The 10,554-nt window shown below is 45.8% G+C and overlaps 1 pseudogene; it reads right to left on the bottom strand.

Annotated features, from left to right (window-relative positions):
- Nucleotides 1–417: 417 nt before the first annotated feature.
- On the bottom strand, nt 418–534 carry LOC133051396 (5S ribosomal RNA; annotated as a pseudogene).
- Nucleotides 535–10,554: the final 10,020 nt, after the last annotated feature.

Below are 10,554 nucleotides of genomic sequence, written 5' to 3'. Positions count from 1 at the left end.
GTGGGTAGCTTTCTGCGAGCCACTGACTGCTCGGTCGGTGTGAGGGAGTACAATCTTCAGAGGACACAGGAAGGGCCTGATATGGGGCTGGGGCTGGGTCTGGGCCAGCCCCCGGGATTGCCTGAGGCATGCCAAAGGAGCCCCAGATGGAGACCCGACGGTCGTCTGGTTTCCTGGAAGCCGAATGTGGAGGGGCTCGCGGGCCGCGCAGAGGCAACCCAGGTCTGCAGCGGGAGTTGGGGCCCCGGCCACCCACCCCAGGAGGGGCTGGGGCTGCGGGTGCCCAACAGTTGTGACGCCGCTGCCTTTGAGGGCCGCCTGCGGCTCTGAGCGCGGTGGGGTGCGAGGGGCCAGGGGCAGGTGGGGCTTGCGGCGCCAGCCGCCGGGGGCGGGGGCTAAAAGAGAGGGGAGGCAAAAAACCTACAGCACCCGGTATTCCCAGGGGTTTCCATCCAAGTACTAACCAGGCCCGACCCTACTTAGCTTCCGAGATCACAGGAGGTCGGGCGCGTTCAGGGTGGTATGGCTGCAGACTGAGGCGGCTGATGCCGGGCGCCCTAAGAGCCCTGAGCTGCGCCTCCCTTTCGCTTTGACCTGCCGGTCGGGTCAGCCGGAGGCACCTCTCCACCGGGCGGGCGCGCGCTGAACTTGAGACGCACGACCGGCGACTGGACTCCGGCCAGCTGACGCCGCCCCGCCCACCGCCCACCGCTCACCGCCACCCTCAGCCAGCACCAGCCTGGCCCGGGGCCGGAGGGCTTCTGGGACCCCTAGCAGCCGGCCGGGCGTGCGTGCAGGGGCTGCGGGGTGGGGTGAGGGGCGCGGAGGTCTCGGCGCCCTCCCAACCTGGGCCCCTCCAGGCCCGCCCCCTCTCGGCGGCCCCGCCCCCATCTCATTCGCTGCTCAGGGCCACGTGGCCCCGGATGTGTTTGGCTTCTGGGCCGCCGCGGCTCGCGGCCCAAGGGCCTCTGAGCCTCCTGCGGGCCTAGGCAAAGCCAAGCCCGGGCCCTGAACGTCCATCCTGCCCGACACCTGCCGGGGGCCCAAACCCACCGGGAGCCACCAGCACGGTGGACGGAGCGCGGCAGCCCCGCCCCTTCGCCCGACCGCGGCCCCCCTTGTCCCCACGCCGCCCGCCAAGCACAGGTCCTTCCTGAGAGAGCGGACGAGCAACAGGCAGGCGCACGGACACACACACACACACACACACACACACACACACACACACACACACACACTCGCCGCACTCTGGCGAAATGAGACAGTCGGCCGGCGCAAGCTCGTCAGCCAGAGCCAGAGCCAGAGCACCTGTGAGAGGCCGGGGCCAGAGGAAGGGACGGGAGGCCGGGGGTCAGGAGACTCAGAGGCAGAAAGAGAGCAAGGTTCAGAGACAGACTCGGAGAGGGCGAGAGGGAGATGCAGGCAGACAGACAGACACACTCGCGCACACACACACAGGGAGAAAGAGAGAGGGAGACACAGAGCGACTGACACAGAGACGGCAAACGGGAGACAGACACGGGAGAGAGGATGGCATCCCATCCGAGACAGACACACTGGCACAACCGTGACCACCTCAGAAAGAGGCCATGCCAAACAAGCAGCTTCCCCAAGGGAGGGGGCGTTCGCCTTGGGCCGGCCGGGCTGGACGCGGTGCCTTGGGGCTGGCAGTCCCCCGTGGGGTCCCCAAGACTTCCGCGCAGCCGAGGTCTCAAAGGTCCCCTTCAGCTTGGCTCCCTAAGGCAAGACCCAGCCCCCACCCCCAGACCAGAGGGTGAGAGTGTGTGTGTGAGTGTGTAGGTGGGCGAGGGTGTGGTCGGGCGACTGAAGGCCGGGTGAATACCCAGAATGGAGGGGGGAGGGTGTGGAGGCAGGGGGTTGGGGAGCCTGTGTGGTCTTCTTGCTGTCTCTCTCTCCCTCTTTCTCCGTCTCCCTTACCTGTGCTTTCCAGCTCTTGACCGGTCTTGGCGGCGAGTGTGTGTGTGTGTGTGTGTGTGTGTGTGCCTGTGTGTGTATCTTTGTGTGTGTGTGCGCGCGCGCACGTGGTCGCCTACGAGGCTGGGGGTGAGGCTGGAGGTGCGGACCTTTTGAAATACATGTGCATGTACTGGACTACACTTCACAACAGCCAAAAAACGGAAACAAACATATTGTTTATTGGGAGATAAATGGAGAGAAAAAAGACCTATGTACACAATGGAACAACACTCTGCCAGAAGAAAATAACATAATGTGATTTTCAGGAACGTTGATAAAACTAGGGATGATCAAACAACGTGAAGAAAATCAAAATCAAAATCAGAAAAAGATATATATCTTTAGATATCATTTATAGCTGGAATTGATGAACACCCACCAGTTTATTCACTGAGCAACATGAAGACTCAGAGACCTAGAAAACAATTTTCTGATTATTAAGGAGAAAGCAAGTGGAAAGGGAAAAAAATAGAAGTTTAGAGTAAGCAAATATAATCATTCCATGTAAAAAAGGTAATCATCAAAGACCTAGGTATAACAAAGGATTTCTGTGAACACACTGTAATGAATTCCATGGGGAAAAATGCAAATGAATACATATATATATATATATGTAAAACTGAAAACATATTCAGTTCACCTGCCACCCACAACACATTGTATATCACTGTTACTACAATATAGAATAAAGATTAATTTAAAAAAGAAAGCTAGGGAAAAACACACAAGCTTTTGGATATTTATTCAGGTACATTCCACATTAAATTACAGCCCTGAATGAAAACTCTCATAAAGCTTTCATTTTCAGAGTAACCACAGTTGGGTATTAGAAAATCCAGCAGCCTTGTGGCCAGCAACAGCTACCTTAAAAGTTTTGCTTATGAGTACCATGTTGTTCAGTGGTTAAGATTTAGGGTTGATTTTCCTTAGGATTGACTGGTTTGATCTCTTTGCTGTCCAACGGACTCTGAAGAGTCTTCTCCAGCACCACAATTTGAAAATATTAATTCTTTATTATATAGCATTGTGTTAACTACATAGTTAGTTGTTACTCAAAATAGGATGTTCTGAACATTATTTCAGCAATTTTATGTTTTTTCATTTAGTTATTTTTTAAATGTTTTTAGTTTCAAGTCATTTGATACAAATATATGAATAATACTAAACTCTGTCTTGTTCAAGGTCTCCTATGTAGTCCTACTAACTGAATTGTTGTGTTACTAACAGATATAATACATAATTATATAAGTATTTACATTTCTGGCAAATACAATTTTTTTCATACACACACAAAAGAAAATATTAATTATTTGGTGCTCTGCCTTCTTTACTACTGAGCTCTCACATTTGTGCATGACTACTGAAAAGATCATCAGTTCAATTAAGTCGCTCAGTCGTGTCCGACTTTGTGACCCCGTGAACCACAGAACACCAGGCCTCCCTGTCCATCACCAACTCCCGGAGTCCACCCAAACCCATGTCCATCGAGTCAATGATGCCATCCAACCATCTCATCCTCTGTCGTCCCCATCTCCTCCTGTCCTCAATGTTTTCCAGCATCAGGGTCTTTTCAAATGAGTCAGCACTTCGCATCAGGTGGCCAAAGTATTAGAGCTTCAGCTTCAACATCAGTCCCTCCAATGAACACCCAGGACTGATCTCCTTCAGGATGGACTGGTTGGATCTTCTTGCAGTCCAAGGGAATCTCAAGAGTCTTCTCCAACACTACAGTTCAAAAGCATCAATTCTTCGGCGCTCGGCTTTCTTTATAGTCCAACTCTCACATCCATACATGACCACTGGAAAAACCATAGCCTTGACTAGACGGACCTTTGTTGGCAAAGTAACGTCTCTGCTTTTTGATATGCTGTCTAGGTTGGCCATAACTTTCCTTCCAAGGAGTAAGCATCTTTTAATTTCATGGCTGCAATCACCATCTGCAGTGATTTTGGAGCCCCCCAAAATAAAGTCAGCCACTGTTTCCACTGTTTCCCCATCTATTTCCCATGAAGTGATGGGACTGGATGCCATGATCTTAGTTTTCTGAATGTTGAGCTTTAAGCTAACTTTTTCACTCTCCTCTTTCACTTTCATCAGGAGGCTCTTTAGTTCTTCTTCACTTTCTGCCATAAGGGTGGTGTCATCTGCGTATCTGAGGTTATTGATACTTTTCCTGGCAGTCTTGATTCTAGCTTGTGCTTCTTCCAGCCCAGCATTTCTCATGATGTACTCCACAGATAAGTTAAATAAGCAGGGTGACAATATACAGCCTTGAGGTACTCCTTTTCCTATTTGGAAACAGTCTGTTGTTCCATGTCCAGTTATAACTGTTGCTTCATGACCTGCATACAGGTTTCTCAAGAGTCAGGTCAGGTGGTCTGGTATTCCCATCTCTTTCAGAATTTTCCACAGTTTATTGCGATCCACACAGTCAAAGGCTTTGGCATAGTCAATATGCAGAAATAGATGTTTTTCTGGAACTCTCTTGCTTTTTCAGTGATTCAGTAGATGTTGGCAATTTGATCTCTGGTTCCTCTGCCTTTTCTAAAACCAGCTTCAACATCTGGAAGTTCACAGTTCATGTATTGCTGAAGCCTGGCTTGGAGAATTTTGAGCATTACTTTACTAGCGGGTGAGATGAGTGCAATTGTGCAGTAGTTTGAGCATTCTTTAGCATTGCCTTTCTTTGGGATTGGAATGCAAGCTGACCTTTTCCAGTCCTGTGGCCACTTCTGAGTTTTCCAAATTTGCTGGCATATTGAGTAGCACTTTCACAGCATCATCTTTCAGGATTTGAAATAGCTCAGCTGAAGTCCATCACCTCCACTAGCTTTGTTCATAGTGATGCTTCCTAAGGCCCATTTGACTTCACATTCCAGGATGTCTGGAATGGACATCCTGGAATGGAAAAGATCATAGCCTTGACTATATGGACCTTTGTTGGCAAAGTGATATCTTTGCTTTTTAATACACTGTCTAGGTTTCTCATAGCTTTCCTGCCAAGAAGCAATTGTCTTCTAATTTTATGGCTGCAGTCACCATCTGGGGTGATTTTAGAGCCCAAGAAAAGGAAATCTGTCACTGCTTTCACCGTTTCCCCTTCTATTTGCCATGAAGTATGGGACCGGATGCCATGATCTTTGTTGTTGCTGTTCAGTCACTCAGTCGTATCCGACTTTGTGACCCCATGGACTGTAGCACAGCAGGCTTCCATGTCCTTCACCATCTCCCAGAGCTTGCTCAAACTCATGTCCATTGAGCCAGTGATACCATCCAACCATCTCTTCCTCTGTCATCCTCTTCTCCTCCTGTCTTCTATTTTTCCCAGTGACTTGGGTCTCTGCATCAGATGACCAAAGTATTGGAGGTTCAGCTTCAGCTTCGGTCCTTCCAATGAATATTCAGGGTTGATTTCCTTAGGATTGACTGGTTTGTTCTCTTTGCAGTCCAAGGGACTCTCAAGAGTCTTCTTCAGCACCATAGTTTGAAAGCATCCATTCCTCGGCACTCAGCCTTCATTATGGTCCAACTATCATATCCATATGTGACCACAGAAAAAACCATAGCTTTGACTATGTGAATCTTTGTCGGCAAAGTAATGTCTCTGCTTTCTAATATGCTGTCTAGGTTTGTCATAGCTTTTCTTTCAAGGAGCAAGCATCTTTTCATTTCATGGCTACAATCACTGTGATGTAGGTTTTTTTTTTTTTTTTAATGTTGAGTTTTAAGCTGGCTTTTTCACTTTCCCCTTCACCTTCATCAAGAGGCTCTTTAGTTCCTCTTTGCTTTCTGCCATTAGAGTGGTATCATCTGCATATCTGAGGTTGTTTATATTTCTCCCAGCAATCTTGATTCCAGCTTGTAACTCATCCAGCCTGGCATTTTTCACAATGCACTCAGCATATAGGTTAAATAAACAGGGTGATAGCAGACAGCTGTGTGGTACCCCATTCTCAATCCTGAACCAATCAGTTGTTCCATATAGTGTTCTAACTGTTGCTTCTTGACCCACATACAGGTTTCTCAGGAGACAGGTAAAGCAGTCTGGTATTCTCATCTCTTTAATAATTTTCCACAGTTTGTTATGATATACACAGTCAAAGGCTCTAGCATAGTCAATGAAACAGAAGTCGATGTTTTTCTGGAATTCCTTTGCTTTCTCTATGATCTAGCAAATGCTGGCAATTTGATTTCTGGTTCCCCTGCCTTTTCTAAACCCAGCTTGAATATCTGGAAGTTCTTGGTTCACATACTGCTGAAGCCTAGCTTGGAGGATTTTGAGCATAAGCTTACTAGCATGGGAAGTGAAGTGAAGTGAAGTCGCTCAGTCGTGTCCAACTCTTTGTGAACCCATGAACTGTAGCCTACCATGCTCCTCCATACATGGGATTTTCCAGGCAAGAATACTGGAGTGGGTTGCCATTTCCTTCTCCAGAGGATCTTCCCGACCCAGGGATCAAACCCGGGTCTCCCGCATTGTAGACAGACGCTTTACTGTCTGAGCCACCAGGGAAGCCCCACTAGCATGGGAGATGAGTGCAATTGTCCAGTGATTTGAAAATTCCTTAGTACTGCCCTTCTTGGGGATTGGGATGAGGATTGACCTTTGCCAGTTCTGTGGCCTCTGCTAGGTTTTCCAAATTTGCTGACATACTGAGTGCAGCACTTTAATAGCATCATCTTTTAGGATTCTAAATAACTCTGCTGGAATTCCATTCCCCCCACTAGATTTATTGGCAGCATTGTTTCCTAATGCCCACTTGACTTCACACTCCAGGATGCCTGACTCTGAATGAGAGACTACACCATTGTGGTTATCCAGATCATTAAGATCTTTTTAATACAATTCTTTAGTGTATTCTTTCCATCTCTTCTTGATCTCTTCTGCTTCTATTAGGTCATTACCAGTTCTGTCTGTCCTTTATTGTGCCCATCTCTGAATGAAATGTTTCTTTGATATTTCCAATTTTCTATGGCTACCAACTTAAAAAAAGTTACCTATCTATACACCCACTAGATTAGGCACCAAGTTTGCCACAAAACTTCTTGTTCATAATCCAGCAGTAGCCCCCAAAATAAGGAAATTGTGAACATGCACTGCTGCAGAAGAACAAAAATTCTGAGGTAAAGACTCCTTATCCTTAAATAGTTTGCTCTAAAAAAACTCTCCGTAACATCCTTAGGAACCCCTTGTCTCAGATACGTGGCCAGGCAGCTGTCAGGTGTCCTCTATGCCTCCATCCTGCACTCCCTTCCACAGAGCAGACACACTGTACTCAATCACCCCATTTCACAATAGGAATAATTTGTTTCTGTGAATATGATTTTAATAATATTCCATAAGTATTCAGTCATCAAAGCTTTCTCCATATCAGGAAAATATCCAAAGTAATCAGCAAATATTTTGTGTGTGTATATATATGCATATATACACATATAATTAAAAAAAAAATCCCTTTCCATAATTTAGTTCTGGCTTCTCAGAGACAGAAGCAGTGAAGGACTCAATGTCAAAGCACACTCTGATAAGACTTTTTCAGGGCAATCAGTTTCTTGTGAATTATTCATCAGGCTTGCTCCAATTCCACAAGGACTCCACCACAGTCACTAGGATGGAGAAAGATCATTGGTTTTCTATGTGCTCCTATTTTGGCCTCTTCACTTAGATAACAAATCTTTTCTTTCAAATCCATCACAGCTGCATTTATATTATCCACCCTAAGAAAAGGAAATAAATAAGAACACATCTGAAATCATAAAAAAACACCAAATTATAGTATCATAAGACTTAGAAGAAACTTTGTGAATGCATGTGTCTAACTCCTCTGCCTTTGGGCAGAACCATTCTTTAACCATCACAAAAATAAGCTTAATATTTCTAGAGACCAAAAAGGAGGTTGCTAAATTTTCCTGGGTAAGGAACCATATGCTTAAGAATTTTCTCCGTTAGTAAACATTTCTCCTTGGGGCCTAAATGATGTCTTCTCCACTTCACAGTATGTTCTTGTGGCAACACTATTGATGATTCCTCACAAATTATTTTTCTAAGAGCCTTGAGTTCCTCATTCATAAGAGGAAGATGAGGCCTGCCATATAAATGGCCAAGAGATTAAAATGAGATAACAGATAAGCAGGTCTTAACACAGTTTATAGAAGGTACTCAACAAATACAAATGCTTCCCTGATCTCCAAACCTCCCATCTGCCAAACTGGTTATTACTTTTATTTTGGCCTTGCAGTGTGGCATGTGGGATCTTAGCTCCACGACCAGGGAACTGTGAGCATTTCCAGGGAGTTACTGAGCATGAGGGTGGGTTTGTGCTGTTCTGTGCTTAGTCACTCAGTCATGTCTAACTCTTTGTGACCCCATGTACTGCAACATGCCAGAATTCCCTGTCCTTCACTGTCTCCCAGGGTTTACTCAAACTCATATCCACTGAGTCAATGATGCCATCCAACCACCTCATCTTTGTTGTCCCTTCTCCTCCTACCTTCAATCTTTCCCAGCCTCAGGGTCTTTTTCAGCAAGTCAGCTCTTGACATCAGGTTGCCAAAGTATTGGAACTTCAGCTTCAGCATCAGTCCTTCCAGTGAATATTCAGGGTTGATTTCCTTTTAAGACTGACTGGTTTGATCTCCTTTCAGTTCAATGGATTCTCAAGAATCTTCTTCAGCACCACAATTTGAAAACATCAGTTCTCTGGTAATGGCTGGCTCTAAACTTTGCGGTCTGACTAATAGGCCTATCAATTAAAGTTTATATATACATATATATATATATGCATGCTAAGTCACTTCACTCATGTCCCGGTCTTTGTGACCCTATGGGCTGTAGCCTGCCAGGCTCCTCAGTCCATGGGATTCTCCAGGCAAGAGTACTAGAGTGGGTTGCCATGCCCTCCTCCACATATGTATATATACACATACACATACATGGTGTGTATGTATAGGTGCACATGATGTCAACTGTATGCATTACTTGTATTTGCTTTTTAATTTGTCTTAGCAATTTTTCCATGTCAGTACATAAAGGTCAACAACTTTTAACCTACTACATAGTATCCTAATAATTATTTCATAGAAATACAAAAGATGATCTAATCATTCCAGTAGTAACAAACACTTGGACTATAAGAAGGGAAGTGGGCTCTTCTCAATGGTTTGGTAATAAACTATGCATCCCTGGTGTTGCCTGTAGAACAAAAGAGTTTGGTGTAAGTTTGTGGACACCACTCCACTGGCATCTGAGGTCACATGCACATAGCAGGGACAGGCAGAGACAGGTATAAATATTCTAGAGTGAAACTAAGAGATATGGAGGACAGCTTCCTATATGCTAACAAACCAGAGTTAAAGAAAAAGAGACCAGCTGGAGTAAGAGTAGAAATATTTGAAGAGATATCTGATAATTCTACATAATTGAAGAGAGAGATGAGTTCTCAAATTAAAAGTGCACTTGAGAATGAAGCAGGATAAAGATAAACCAATACCAATACACGTAATAGAGAAACCTAGTAACATCAATGACACAAAGAATATTTTAAGAACTTTGCAAGGCAGGAACAGAGGCGCAGACGTAGAGAATGGGCTTGTGGACACAGTTGGGGGAGGGGAGGGGGACAAACTGAGAGAGTAGTATTGACATATACACACTACTATGTGTAAAGTAAATAGCTAGTGTGAAGCTGCTGTATAAAAAGAGCTAGCTTGGTGCTCTAGAGGGGTGACAATCTAGAGGGGTGGGATGGGTGTGGAGGGTGAGAGAGAGGCTCAAGAGGGAGGGGGTATACATATGCATACAGCTGATTCGCACTGTTGTACAGCAGAGATTAACAGAGCATTGTAAAGCAATTGCATTCCAATTAAAATAAGAAAAAAAACAACTGTATTTAAAGCATCAGTCAGTCAGTCAGTTCAGTCGCTCAGTCGTGTCTGACTCTCTGCGACCCCATGAATCGCAGCACACCATGCCTCCCTGTCCATCACAAACTCCCAGAGTTTACTCAAACACATGTCCATCGAGTTGGTGATGCCATCCAGCCATCTCATCCTCTGTCGTCCCCTTCTCCTCCTGCCCCCAATCCCTCCCAGCATCAGGGTTTTTCCAATGAGTCAACTCTTCGCATGAGGTGGCCAAAGTATTGGAGTTTCAGCTTCAGCTTCAGTCCTTCCAATGAATACCCAGGACTGATCTCCTTTAGGATGAACTGATTGGATCTCCTTGCAGTCCAAGGGACTCTCAAGAGTCTTCTCCAACACCATACATTTTCCCAAATGCTGATGACAAAATATAATGTGAGCTAGTTGTTCAGTCGTTCATTTGTGTCCGACTCTTTTCAACACCATGGACTGCAGCATGCCAGGCTTCCCTGTACTTCACTATCTCCTGGAGTTTGCTCAAACTCATGTCCATTGAGTCAGTGATGCCATCCAACCATCTCATCCTCTGTTTCCCCTTCTCTTCCTGCTTCCAATCTTTCCTAGCATCAGGGTCTTTTCCAATGAGTCAGCTCTTTGCATCAGGTGGCCAAAGTATTTGAGCTTCAACTTCAGTCTCAATACTTCCAATGAACATTC

This window comes from Dama dama, chromosome 33 (assembly GCF_033118175.1).
Source record: "Dama dama isolate Ldn47 chromosome 33, ASM3311817v1, whole genome shotgun sequence".
In the NCBI taxonomy this organism is placed as follows: Eukaryota; Metazoa; Chordata; class Mammalia; order Artiodactyla; family Cervidae; genus Dama; species Dama dama.
Note: the sequence above shows the minus strand (reverse complement) of the source record. Positions and strands in the feature narration are given on the sequence as shown.